Below are 15014 nucleotides of genomic sequence, written 5' to 3' on the forward strand. Positions count from 1 at the left end.
TGAATAAATGTCAAAGCAGAGACCTGAACTCAGCAATCCCAATTTCCTAGAAGAGTCCCTCCCACATGGCAGAGGGGGTTAGGTCCCAAGTCTTCAGATGCTAATAATACGAGTCTTAAGTTTGTGCCTCGTTCTATGCACTATTCTAAAACCCTTACAGATAATTTAATTCACTCAGTCTCATGGACTTTCTACTACACTACACATTAACTTTACTCTGAAATGCAGACATTCAGGTGCTTCAGTGTATGTGTCTTTTTGCTGTTAGAGACCCTATCTTCCTGACTGAGAAAGGAATTCAGAGCCTTGCTTTTTTCTTTACCGCTCCCTTAAATTTTAAGAGCACAAGGAAGCCTTTTGCGTTTCCAGGTCTCTTACAATGCTTTCGGTGGCAGCAGCTGTCGCCAGCCAGAACACTAGGATCCTGCCAGGGTAAACGAACTGTAATGGACAAGAGGCCAAACTCCTGTGTGTCCTTTCTGCTTCAGGGCGCCTAAACCTCAAGTTGCCTGCAGCTCATCTCCAATGGAGAGCCGACCGCGGGGGTGGGGTTGCTAGAGCTTTCCCGAGGGCAGTCTGCACCCCGCGCCCCAGCACCCCTCTAGGAGATTATCCGGTTCCCTGGGCTGACACAGTGTACACAGCCTGTTTCCGCACCGTGGGACCCCGGGCCGGCCAGGGATCGCGGGGCGCTCCGGGGGGAGAGGAGCCGACCCCTCGGTTGCTCCTGGGGGCCGTGACTGCCAAGTATCGCGGGACTTGTGCACATCGCAGGAGCGGCAGCTCCAGGAGCAGCTGGAGCGCGCTCGGTGCGCACCGCCCCAGCCCGGGGAGGAGCGGGAGCCGGGAGGGGGGAGGGCCGGGGGGGTGCTGGTTACGTAAATGATACTAGCCCAGTGAGAGGCCTCCAGGCTGGGGCTACGGGAGGAGGAGGAGGGACCGCGAGAGGAGGAGGGGCTGAGAGGGAGCGGGCCGGGGTGGGAGGGGGGCGGGGGCCGGGGGCGAAGTGACCAGGCGGTGGCGGCGTCTCTGCCGAGGTGACAATGTGCTAGGAGCCCTCGCTCGGTCTCCCGCGCCTCCTCGGCCTTGGCGCCCGCTCTCGAGGAGCCCTCCAGCCCGCCGCTGCGCTATGAGGGCGCCTCTCCGGGGCTGGCCGAGGCCGGAGCCGGCTCGCTCTGCTCCCGGGGAAGTGTGAGCAGAGAGGCGCGGGCGGGAAGCGGGGCTGCGCGCGGCGCTCTCGGGCCGGCGCGGGTTCCAGGTGAGCGCGGGCTCGGCGTGCCCCACACTCCTCGCAGCCGGCCGGCACCTGCCGGGTTGGGTCGGAGGCTGAATTCCGTGCGTGGACCGCCGTTCCCTCTTCGCGGGATCCCTGGCCACGACAGCAGGTCTCCGTCTCTCTTGCTTCCCCTCTGGTTGTCTGGGGAGAGTCCTCTTTGGGTGGCCCGAGTGCCTGGGTGGGCGCCGCAAAGTCCCGCAGCGGCTGGCAGCGCACGGAGCCGAGCGCTCCGAACCAGTCCCGGGAAAGGGGCGCCGGCGAACCCGGTACACCGGCCTCTCGGGCTCTCAAAGCGCCCTTGCTCGCCGCTGCAAGTGCGGAGGAAAGACCGCGAGGCGCGGAACTTTCTACCGCTGTCCGCCCTCCATCCTGCTTTCTCTGCTCCCGGGCCAAGCTGGGGGGGGGCGCCGGCCACCCTCTGCGCTCCACGGGCGCTCAGCCCCCGGGGGATATTGCCTTCCAGTCCCAGCAAGTTTCTCCCACCAGCTGCGGGCGGTGTGGCGCTGCGGTGCTCGGACGCTTCTACACCGGGCGTTCAACACCGGGGACGCGCTGGGTCTCGGGTGTCGTCCTCGACGGTTGCCTTCCACTCTTACTTCTGCCTTCCTTTGCCTCTGAGTCTCTACTTGTCCGTGTCTGAGTCCGTTTCTTTCTCTAATTCTCTGGCTTACCGCATCCGCTCCGGGTTTGTCTCTCTCTCTTTCTCTTTCCCCCTGTTTTCTTGGGATGTTCCCGCGTCTCCGTTACTTTATCTTTTCCGCTTTCTCTCCGTCTTACCTTATTTTTTTCTTTATATATATATTTTTCCTCTCGCTGCCTGTCTCCTTCTCTCATCTCTCCTGCCTGGTCCTCCCGAACACCACCAGCTCCCATATTCCGAGACTCCTTGTCCAGGGGAGAACACCCCGGCCCTCCTGGGCACCCCCAGGTACCGAGACCTCCTTTCTCAGAGCCAGAGGAGACTGAGGAATGGAAGCCAGGGGATGGAAGCAGAGTGCTCTTGTCTGGGCTGTCGTGAGGGGGCTGAACGAGAGTCGCCAGGGCCGCCTCCCCGCCCCGGGTCCGAGGGCTCTGCGCTGCTGCGAACCCGGGCGCACGCAGGCTGCTGTTTGGACAGCGCTGGCTGCGGGTGCCCCTCCTCTTACTCCGTTCTTTGCCTGGAAACAGTTGAATTTCCAGGTGGAGAGCCTACATCTCCAGTCTTTACAGGCAGCCACAGGAGGAGAGAGTGGGCAGATAAACACAGAAGCTTCGGGATCCAGGGAAATCTAACCTGGGAAGGGTGGGAGCTTTCCTGAGGCAAAGGTGTTGCTGTCGGAGGAGTACTGGAAACTGCCTGCCTTCAACCGTCAGAACGCTCAATCCTTGAGCGATTTGTTTGGGAGAGAGAGCGGCCACTCTTCCCTGAAATACAGTATTGAGATTTTATTTGCAGGGTTAAAGATACTGACCTCCCCAGCCCCTTGAAATTTCGAGTATCCCTGGGGCCCCGGATCGTCAGCTTTATATGAAGACTGCTTTTGCTCAAGGTTGCTCCCCCCGCCTCACTGTGTGTGTGTGCGTGTGTGTGTGTGTGTGTGTGTATGTGTGTGTTTGCGCGTTCGTTCGTGCCCTCTAGTGTTAGAGAAACCTGCTGGTTTGAGAATATTGAAAAGTAAGGTGAACCTATTGGTGACTTACTTTTGATCTCTCCCCTTCCTAGTTCGTTCTCCTTGCCTTCACCCATCCTTTCCTTTTCTTCATCTTGACTTTTTTGTTGCAGTACTGATCTTTCCTTTGCCCTGATCTCTACAAACTCCTCGTCTCCTGCAGAATTAGGACCTCAATATTGAAACATCATTTGAGTCCTTAAGAGGTGGATAGATTTGGAGAATTTTCATGGCCTAAAGCAGGCTTTCAACCTAAGAAAGCATGCCATTTTTCTGCATCATTTCAGTGCAAACCAGGATTTCACATCTCTTCCTTATGCCCCTGCCCACCTTCAACTCCACTGAGAATTTTCCCTGGCTGTTCCTCCTTGTTTAAATAAATGCTTTTCATTCACCAGTTTCTGTGATGCTCATCCCATTCTAGGGCTTAAGCTGATTGCTTCAGTAGAAAGTGAAAGTGAAGTCGCTCAGTCATGTCCAACTCTTTGCGACCCCTTGGACTGTAGCCTACCAGGCTTCTCCATCCATCGGATTTTCCAGGCAAGAGTACTGGAGTGGGTTGCCATTTCCTTCTCCAGGAGATCTTCCTGACCCAGGGATTGAACCTGGGTCTCCTGCATTGTAGGCAGATGCTTTACCGTCTGAGCCACCATGGAAGTCAAGGCACTAAGCAATTTTGGGCGGAAGAAAAGAAAGGTTTTCCAAAGGAAACAAAGTGCTGCTGGTATAGATTAATTCTGAATCCGTGTCCAGAGTGGGGCCAGGTGCTGTCTCAGATATTCGGACCCTAGCACAGTGTAGGAAAACTAGCAAATGCTTCCCAGAAACTTACTGGTTGATTGATTAGCATGGAGCTAATCAATAGCTTGCATAGGCTTGCATTGAAGTCATCTAGCTATGTGAATGTCTACATACAAGAAGTTGAATTCTACCTCTTGTTTGCTTGTTTCATTTAGTCTTTTATGAATGGGAATTGAGGACTAGCAGAAGGTGAAACATGAGTCCCCTGTGTCCTTAACCCATTGGCTGCTTAAATTTGACCTTCTGTGCAAGTCTTTAACTTGGCTGATGTTCTTTAACAGTCAGTGCAGAATTGAAGAAATGAGTTTAGAGGCTCTGATGGGTGGCATCTCTCAGCCTTCTCACCTAAAATAAACTAGGGCATGACATTTGTGAGTGAATACTTTCTGGTGGTTTTCACAAGTGAAAAGTTCTCTTTTTTTTTAATGTAAAGAACAGATGTATCCGCTTAAAATATTTGGGGCCTATAAATTAATCTGCAAACTGAATCACTTACCTTAAATAATTTATAGGTTCCTTTATTGCTTGAAATATATGTGAGAGGTGTGATACTACATGTGTATGAGAATTTGCCAAAGTACCTGGAAATGTAATGCCTCCTGATACAAGTTTCTAGTAGGAATCCGTGTGCTGCAATATTGTTTTCATGATGCTATGACAGTCACCTCTTAAAACAGTTGAGGATTTACCATGAATATTGTTCTGGAGCATGTTCAAGGCAATTTTGCTTTTAAAATATTACTTGTAAATCAGCTCCTACTTTATCCAGTTTTTCATATTTAAAAATAGCAAAGACATAGTGAAGATGGAAATTCTGATATTGGTTGAGATACATTCTGATCTCTTAACAAGAATATTGAGACATATTTAACTTTTTAATGATGTACATTACTTTCAAGTTTAAGTTATGTCATAGTGAAATACAATGTTTCCATTTTGCCAACTTGATTTTAAGAAGTAGTAGTTGTACAAGAACACTTCCATATAATAGAGATTTTGCAACTTTTTTAAAACTTTGGCATTTTAGGGAGAGGGTGCATAAACAAGGAATAAATGGATATTTTTATTCTTTCTGGTTAGGAAAATGAAGAAGATATTGGTGTTTCTGAATAAAAAGAAAATTATAGAAGATGATTGAGAATAAAGTATGAATAAAGTTCTGCCATGTGAAATAAATATCAATGCTACATGTCTCTGATAAGTGTTTTTGTGCTTTGTGAAAATGAGCAGATCCTATAGTTTTGTCTGTTAATTTGCTTTATTAAGCATCCTGTTTTCAAGAGGCAACTCCTACAATAAGCAACAAATTCTTGATTGTGACTTTTAATACATTGCCACTTGGGGCTTGTGTTGATATCAGTAGTAGAAACATGTAGCCCTCTTAAATCTAATGAGATCTAGCAGGATCACTACTTTGAAGTCTGAGTGACCATATGCCTAATTAGCCAAGAATTTTAACTGGCCTTTGTTTTTTTAATCCTTCCTGTCATCAGAGTAGACACATGTGGAACATCAAATCAAGACTTAAGTAAAACTACCACTTCTTAAACTCAAGTTGGAAAAATAGAAACATTGTATTTCACTCTGATATAACTTTAACCTGAAAGTAATGCACACTGTTAAAAAGTTAAATGTGTCTCAATATTCTTATCATTAAGAGATCAGAATGTATCTCAACTAATATCAGAATTACCACCTTCACTATGCCTTTGCTATTTTTAAATACACACACACACACACACACACACACACATATATATATATATATATATATATATATATATATATATATATACTGAGTCTGACAGTCTACTTGATATTTTAGAATATTTCCCATGCCCCGCTACAGACACACTAAGCATATATCTGAATACATAAATCACATTTAAAGGTCCTATACTGTCTGCTTTGATAAACCATTTTAACATTTTAAGTCATTTTAACATTTTAGACTAATATTTACAATTTATATATTTAAGCACATTGTTTAGTTAAGTTTTTCTGCCATTCAGTTTTAGGCATACCTATTTTTGAAGAGTCCAGCTTCCTATTGTGAAATTTAGTACTTAGAAAATTCACAGAAATTTGTGAAAATGAATACACACATGAATTTACTAGTAGTTGGTCATCCGTTTGGGACATTATAAGCAATTATCTTTGGGAACAAAGTATAATAAAGTAGATTTTAATTATTTGATATTTATTTCTTTTTGATTAAGATTTAGACCTATGTGTATGTTCTCAAGGCAGTATATTTAAAATAATATGTTTAATTGGTCAAAGATAGTTATTAAGAAATTATTACAAATGGCTAAATACATTTCTGTGATTAATATGTGTTCTAATGTCCCTTTTAAATACAATAGCTAAAATTCATTTTTAGCTATTAGTTTTCCAATTTTATTTATCTTTAATATATTTAGGGCCTATTTAAGCTGAAATTCTTAATTTTTAAAAATTATTGCTACAGGTTATTAAGAGATTGCTGGCACCTAACTTTCCTCTGAGGACCCAACTTCATTCAAATGTCCAAATAATTATAAATCTCATAACTATCAGATTCTCTCTTAATGTTTGTTATTATTGTCCTCCACAGTTGACCTGAAACAAGATGCAAAATGTTGGTTGTTAAACATTGTTCCATCTTAATGGTTAACCCTCCCAACATGGCTTGAGAGGGATGTAGGGGAAGTGGGGATTGTTACCATCATTGGTATGAACGTATTTGTGATCCTCTGTTAGGTGAGAAAATGTAAAACACTGTCCAGATAAATACTCAGGCTGCTTCTTTCTTTTTTTTTCTTTCTAGAAGTACTTACTATTAAGATAGATGGGAACTCTCCAAAGATATACCAGGGTTTCTACCATGATGTAGAATTAATTGGGACTCTATTTAGTACATTAAACTACATTGAATTGTCACTTAAATCTTGTTTAAGATCTTGTAGAACATTATAAGAAGAGTGTGACTAAACTGATGTTGGTACTTTGGTGAACAATACATGTGCCGAGTAGCCACTGTAAACAGGAGAATTTCAAACAGAGCTTGTACATTCAAAATCATCTAAATTATACCTCAGAGACTGTAGTAAATGTCAACTTAGTCTCTTGCCTAATATTAATTGCCCTGATATTATAAGCACAGTGCCACATTTTTTTGTTGTTGTTATGAAATGAATTTTGACATATGAGGAGAATTATCTTCTTGTAGACCAGAAGCATAACAATTTATTTAATTTCCTTTTGAGATTTTTATTATATAATTAGTTCCAGATGGAGAGGATGGGATTCATATGACTATCAAGATCTGCATGCAGTACCACCATTAGGCTAATGAAAACAAAATTGGGAAAAAATACTTGGAAACAAATATATGTAAAGGTGTAGCCATTTTGATTTATTGACAAGGAAGTTAAAATGATGAAGAGTTACAAAGTGATAAAATAACTAAAATTTATTGGATCCATACTTTGACTTGCATTGTGAGTAAGTAAACATCTAACAGTTTGTACTACAGTTTATCCTTGAAATTGTATGAATTATATGTAGTATTACTATCCCCACTGTATAAATGAGGAAGTGCATATGCAATATCACACAGCTTTCTGTATTAATATTAGGGGCAGGGATCACATCAGTTGTATCTATCTCTGAAGCCAATGCTCTAAGAGTTCTCAAACTGACATTTTCACTGACTAATAAATTAAAAAAAAAAAATGAGTGTCAAGTTCCATGTGAACATTTTCTTTTTGCACAATGAGAATAATTTTTAAAAGTCTATTTATATCACTGTCATTTTATAAAAGAGTGGACATTGTAACACCAATAAGATGGCAGAACTAAATCACAAAATATAGTCCTTAAAATAGAATAAATTTAGCTTCCTGTGCTTTCTACATTGCATTTATTTTTCTAATTTAACAAAGACTGAAGAAAAGTCATCATAGTCTGGTAATTTATTTCACCACATTCTGTAGCCTGCAATTGGAACACTTCTCTGTCTGAACCACTCAAATATACTTCTACCCAGTGGACCCCAAGCACCCAAGCAACACAGGCCAGCGTGGGTGTGCTATCTATGACTTTGTCCTTATAGTTATTTATTCCTTTCTCTTTCTAGTTGCAAATCTGGGCAGTACGATTTGTATCTAGGAAGGATGCTAGCAATTACCCTAAGCCTCAGTTTACTGCTTCAATTTTTTTTTTTTTTGAAAGAATTAGAGAATTAGAGGCAATTTGATCTTTTGTGGTAGTTAACCACAAATCATTATCACTAAGACAGTGCCAATCTGTGTCCTTGAAAAGAATGAATGCTGGGCAAAAACAAAAGGAGCATGTCTCAAGAACTTATTCTGTCCTCTTTAACCAGTATGTCCCAGTCTTTAGGGATCAGTTTGATTCCCTTTTTTTTTTTATATGTTTGTTTTCCTTGCTGAGGACAAAGCAGTTTTGCTTTAGGTAAGAAAGAAAATTCCAAAGCAAAACTTCTAACTGCTTTTGTAAAACTGACTGATGCTATTAAATCCCAAGTTGCTTTGGATAGTGACTACTGTGGCCATTGAAGGGGAAGTGGACGCTGGTGGATTGTGTGGGAGTTAAATTGACTTGAGACATTGTTTAATGTCATTGCCAACAAACCAGTTTGGAAACTGAAATTATCAAAGAGGTTTTCATTTGTTTGTTTTAATATAGGTTGTCGGATTCCACTGATACAGATTCTCATTTACCTGGGATAGATACATAGGGATCTATCTTTATAAACATTTTTCTAGATAAGTTTGATGTACAAGGTTTCAAGCAACTGAACTACTTCTAGAACACTTTTCAGATTTAATAACTTTTAGTCAATTAAACAAATATAGAAGTTACTGTGTCCTGGACATTATTCAGAGTACTTAACAGATATTAATTCATTTAATCATAACAACCCCTCGAAGTAGGTTTTATTAGTACCTCTATTTATAGACAAGGAAATTGAGACACGGAAAGGTTAAGTGAGTTGCCCAGGGGAAGCTGATGAATGGTGGAGCATGGGGTATGCTATTTTGATGAAATGATGGTCTGCTTTAAGTCACAAAACTTGAAGCAATAGAAATGAAAATGGAACCCAGATTTCTGTGTTTTGTTTCCTATTTGAATAGTTTTTGTCTTTAAAAGTAAAGGAAGAAAATCTGACGGACAAAGTCAAAAACAAAACATGTTTACCTTTTAGAAGTCATAGCACCAGATGAAGAAAGAAATTTAATTATGAAAGAGAATAAATGTGGAAAAACAGTAGTTTTCTTCAAGTAGATTCATTCTTGACTTTTCTTAGGTGCAGACCCACCCACCCTCTCCCCACCATCCCTAGCAAAAAAGAAAATGAAAAACAACAAGAAGTTAACACAGCGATGAAAAAACCTATAAGTGGGATTTCTATATAGAGACTTCAATCTATAACTAAGATCTACCTTAGTTAAAATACAAAATAACTTATTGTCCTGCAATTACTGTTCATAAATTGTTTAGATTACACTAGAAAATATTAATATTTAAAAACAGATTGGAGAAATCCTGCTGAAACATCTTGATATTTCTCTTAAATACATTGTTGAAAGCTTTATATAATATAGAGTATCTATACTCATTTGTAATCGCTGTTAATTTATAGAGAATTGATGCATTTATCTTTGAGGAGGTGCTGCTTACCTCTGATCTTTGGTTGATTTTTAGCAACTTTCTATTATTCTTGTTTAAAGAACTTATGTAGTATTTAATGAACTTTCTTCAGTTTTAAAAATATTCTTTTAGATGGGTACTTGATTAGATTGTTATAAATTGTTTAAATTAGATACCCCAGTAATGAGTTATTCTACCTGCCTGGTTTTTAAAAGGTAAAAATCTACACTTAAAAATAATCTGTTTTCAGATTCTATAAGTGAAGTGAGAGTTATGAGATTACTGACTGAATTTTAAAACTCACTTCTACAGTATTCTCTCTTTCTCTCATGGTAAATTCCACCTCTTTTTCTGAATCCTCAAGGCTCATATTTCTTTGATTCTCTTGATAGTTCAGTCTCAAATGGGACTATATATCACTTGTCCTGAAAAATATTAGAAACCAGCCTGTGCCTAATCATGGTTCAGATTTCACTCATATCCTGTAGATTTTCAGGGTAGCTCTCTCTTTCCTTCTCAAATAAATACTGTTTCATCATTTCTCAATATGCTTTTTCTTCTGTATCTTTTCCTGGCTCCTCTCTTCCTTCTTCATGATGCTCTTGACTTTAAATTGTCCTTCCGTGGTTTAATATATCCTCACAGAGCAGAGCTGGACTTATCTATTAGCTTTTTTTTTTTCTTTTTTGATTCTATAAAAATGTAAATAAAAAAGCTTCTGTTCATTTCATCATCTAGTCCCTAAGTAGGTAAGAGACAGACGCTCTAGCTCTTGCATCTGGGTCATTTAGCAGGAGGCTTGGGATGCTAAATTTGCATCTCATTACCTTTGTCTACTTTTAGAATGGTGTACCTGGACCCTGTGGTCAGTTGGCAGTATGCAGGCCCTGGCTCCAAGGGAATGCTATGTTGCTTGAGGGGATGCCAATTTCAGTTGTCATCTAGTTCTCACATTCATTGGTCAGATTTTCCTTATAAGATTTCCAATATATATTTTATTATTAACTCTAGACTATTGACTTCATGTCAGAAATTCATTGTTATATTAATTAATAGGTTATGATGAACAACTTTTATAATTTATATTCCATGGCTTCTATTTCTGACTTCGAGATAATGTTTTTCCTATTAGGTAAACCTAGAGCAGGCATTTTGTCACAGATTTTTTAAGAGTTTTATTGTTGTGTCCTACGTTGAGATGAATTGTAGGTAATTGGATGGTGCAGCTGAATTAACACATTGAATTGCTGGTTATGAGACACTTCATTTGCTGTTGCAGACAACAATAGCCCCATTTTGCTTCTACAATGCACAAATTCTTATTATCTGTATAAAATTCTAATTCTAGTAGAATAACATGTATGCATCATTTCCATTCCTTTTGTGAGGAAAAATAACCTCAACAAATGTAAGATATTAGCCACTATTTCATTAAATAATTTTGAATTTCAATACATCTTTTTGTTTGATAATGTTAATCAGTTGCCCACAAAAATGACCCTTCAGAACATGAAATCAGTAGTCCCACCTTTACCCCGGGTACCCTAAAATGTGTATAGGTGTGCAGTTTGCATTAATTTTTATAGAGCCTCACTTGAATGGTTCTGAACAGCATTGGTGCCATCAGGAGTATGGTGATATGCAACAGTGTAGTTTTTATGCTTGTTACAAGCATAACAAGAATTATGCTTGTTCTTGGGTTTTTCTTCATTTTAGGTGTTTTAAGGACAACTTCTCTAGGGAGGATGGAGACATATCTTTATCTAAACTTTCTCCTGAAAACTCATTAACTTAAGCATTAAATTAAGGAGTTAAAAAGATACCAAACTGTTACAAAGTGTATGAAGTAAAGCCAGGCAGAGGAAACTGCTGAAGATGTGGGGAAGAGGGTGCTGCTTTGTCCTGAGTAAGCCCCAAAAGGCTTAAGTGAGATACTGGGGCTGAAACAAAGTAATCAACATGTACAGATGGAATGCGGGCGTGGGTCAGTTATATAGGACTCTGTGAAACCCCATGGACTGCAGCCTGCCAGGCTCCTCTGTCCATGGGATTCTCCAGGCAAGAATACTGGAGCGGATTGCCATGCCCTCCTCCAGGGGATCTTCCCAACTCAGGGATTGAACCTGTGTCTCTTATGTCTCCTGCACTGGCAGGCAGGTTCTTTACCAGTGCTACCTGGGAAATCCTGAAGTGTTAGTGGCTCAGTTGTGTCCAGCTCTTTGTGACCCCATGAACTGTAGCCCATCAGGTGCCTCTGTCCATGGAATTCTCCAGGCAAGAATACTGGACTAGGTAGCCATTCCCTTCTCTAGTGGATCTTCCCGACCCAGGGATTGAACTCAGGTCTCCTGCATCACAGACAAATTCTTTACTGTCTGATGGGATAGCCGGCCTTTTCTTCACTAATTCTACTTCCTATGCAAATATCCTTGTAGCAAATTTTTTTTTCACTTTCCCTCCTAACTATCCTGCTTAACATAGGCTAATGGAATTATATGAGTTGCTAAGAGACAAGAGGGGCAACTCAGGATAAAGCATCTTACAACTATGGAATAAATTCCCTTTTATTTTGACACTTAGGATATTTAAGCCTAATAATCAACTCCTTGCTTACCCAAAAGCAAAGTCTTCTAAACAGCAAGACCCACTTAAGTACAGAAGGTTCACCCATTTCTGTTCCTTTATTCTTAAATAGAAAGCCTCAACCAAGTATCACCAGACATTTAAGGAGTATTTTATGAAAAAATATTAGTAAAAACTGCAACACAAACGAGACCAAGAAAACTGAAAACCAATGACAATGAAATGACCTTGCATGGACCAGGTAATTAAAAGATCATAAAGGAAACCAAAAAGTAAAATTTTTGAAGAGATTCGAGAAAATATTACATTCATAAAACAAGAAGATGATAGGGAAGAGACACAATAAATGAACAAGAAAAACTATTGGAAATTAAAGATTTTTCAGATCAATAGTTCAGATCAATATTCAAGGGAATATTTTTAATTCAAATACACAAAAAACCTCAGCAATGCAAAGGAAAAGAACAAAAAGGTAAAAAGAATCGCTATAAATCTCTCTGAAGCATGACTTCCTGCTAATTGGAGTTCTGATTATAAGAAAACAAAATATATAGTTAGAACATATTTTAAAAATTAATAGAATCATTATCAAGTTTATGAAAGAAGATGATCTGCAACTCAAAATTCCGTGTCCAATATCCATTCAGAATATCAATCAAGTGCAAGGGTAGAATTAATACATTTTCAGGCATCTAATGATTAAATATGCTTTCCTCAAATATAATCTTTCTTATAAAATTACTTGAGGTTGAACCCCATCAAAGTATAATTAAAGAGAAAGATATGGCATAATAGCTATGAAGTAGTCCTATAAGGCAAATGATTCATATTACTTTAATCTGATATAGAGTTAATGTAAAAGAAGTGGAAAGCTTTGTCTGGTAGGAGGCTCTAGGATAAAGGGGGATATTATGCAACCTTTAAAGTCCAAGAAATGTTTGAAAAGACAAAGAAAACTAGTGTGAAAATGAAAAAAGAAGTGTAAACTTCATCCAAGAAGAACCAAAGTATATGCTAGAAAGGAAAGTAACCGTATTACTTTAGTTGGCACTGACATGAATAATATTTTTATATTACTTAAGTGTTTTTTTAACTGATTTTCAATTTTCAGTATCAATCTTTAGCTAAAAAGTGGAAGAGAATCATAATTATAGACAGAATGCAAATATTAGCTCAATGGCATTGCCACAGTAAACATACAGATGGGAGAGGTTGGGAAGTAGGTATGATGCTTGGAGAAAACAGAAGGAAGGGACAGAAATTGGAAGATTAGCATGTTTTAAAATAGCGGTCAAGAGATGCAAGTGAGAAGTGTTGATACATTCCTTAAAATTAAAAAAAAAACTAAGAGAAGGAATAATAACAATATTAATAAGAAGAATATAGAGAAACGTGGAGTGTGGTATGTGAGATAATTTAGATAATGTCTAAAATACTTTGGGTCCATTTGCTTGGTCAAAATATGCTTTAATTTAATTTTTTTTTTTTTATGTGGTTGCTTTTGGTGTGTCTCTACTCTCTAGATTTTCACAGATACCAATCACTCTCTGTTAAATCACCTTCGTCTGTAAAGACATTTGAATTTAACCATTTTGTTTTAGAACTAATAAATAATTAAAGGTGATTCCCTCTGGGGAGAGGAATTGTTTGGAATTAAGGGAGGGGACTCCAAGCTATAAAGAAATATAAATACTTGGAAATTTTATTATTAAACATAGTATCAGTCATCCCTTACAGTATTATAAAAATTATGGGACTAAGAGGAGAGCATTGGATTCTGGTCTTGGTAAAACCCTTAATGAATTCTGTAGCATGTCATTTTAAATTCTTTGGATCTCAGTTTTTTCATCCTTGAAATGATGCAACTGGTAATATAAAAAAAAAAAAAGCATCATATGACTCTATTCTAGTGTTTGTTTATTTTCCAAATGTAGGCCTATCATTTTCTTTGAAAATGAAAAGAACCATACATTTTCTAGGTCTTATTTGCTTATAATTAAAAACAAACCTTATTTTTTTCTGATGTAAAGCTGCAAAGCATAACCAAATGATTCTCCAGAAAATCCTATTTCCATTCCACCTCTGTTTTCCTAAACATTTAATAGCTAGCACTCAACAATAATTTTAAATAACATTTTGTAGTGGTTTCCAGATAGAGACAGTAAATTTTATAGTCCTCTGTGTTATTAAATTGTACCAGTTACTCTGATTACCTGATGTGTCTGCAGATTCACAGAGGAATTGAGAGATGAAGGATGGCTGTTTCAACATTACACAGATGTGAGAGTATTGTCGTCTTAGATCGGCAGCTGCTCTGGAAGTTCTCATTGCTTCTTCTCATTTGGGCTAACACTTTAATTTTGTAGCTAATCAGAAATAGTTGCTTTAAAGATGCTAGCTATTCCTAATGAATGTGAGAACACAGATTGGTCCCATAAGAAATGTCTAACCTGCTGATTGTTAGAAGATTTCTGTGTGTGGGTGCTTTAGCATCTTTTAACTGTGAACATTCATTCAACAAACCAAAAAAATTGTAATAACTTTCTATAGATAGATAGAAATAAAGAGATTGGCAGAAAGAGAGATGGAGACCAGAGGCAGAGAGAGAAGAAGAGAAATAAGGAGTAATGAAGTTTCTGGTCTCTCCACATGCCTTACTCGGCAGTTTGGGCCTTGTATAACGTAAAAAGTAGTGAAAACTGAGAACACAAATTACATATTAATTAATACCTTACAATCTAGTATTTTTATGATCTGGAAGCCTAGGAGATTCTGAAGTGAGAAAAAACAAGTCAACAGTGAGGCATTCATTAAAGCTGTGAGGGTCTGGTTTCTAGTAGGTTGTAATTATAACCCCTTGATTTCACCTTTTTCTGAGTGATCTGGCTTTTGGACAGTGACTGGGGGCAGAGAAGAGGATGTTTTGTCCCTTTATCTCACTGGGTTCAATGAATCGAGGGTCTATTAAATTTCCTTTTAAAGGTGGAGTTCTTGGCAATGAGTTTGAGCAAGCTCCAGGAGTTGGTCATGGACAGGGAAGCCTGGTG

At 39.4% G+C, this 15014-nt stretch overlaps 1 protein-coding gene across 3 annotated transcripts in view; it reads left to right on the forward strand.

Moving 5' to 3' along the window:
- The first annotated feature begins 899 nt into the window (after positions 1 to 899).
- The window catches only part of GALNT13 (polypeptide N-acetylgalactosaminyltransferase 13), a 597872-nt gene continuing 583757 nt past the window's right edge, over positions 900 to 15014 (forward strand). Inside the window, exon 1 of one of the 3 annotated variants that reach the window (XM_043488172.1) lies at positions 900 to 1385. The gene's annotated coding sequence lies outside the window, so the exon portion shown is untranslated. The remainder of the gene's footprint in view (positions 1386 to 15014) is intronic. The other 2 variants (XM_043488173.1, XM_043488174.1) reach the window with 2 other exon arrangements.

Source organism: Cervus canadensis, chromosome 15 (genome assembly GCF_019320065.1).
Source record: "Cervus canadensis isolate Bull #8, Minnesota chromosome 15, ASM1932006v1, whole genome shotgun sequence".
Classification (NCBI taxonomy): domain Eukaryota; kingdom Metazoa; phylum Chordata; class Mammalia; order Artiodactyla; family Cervidae; genus Cervus; species Cervus canadensis.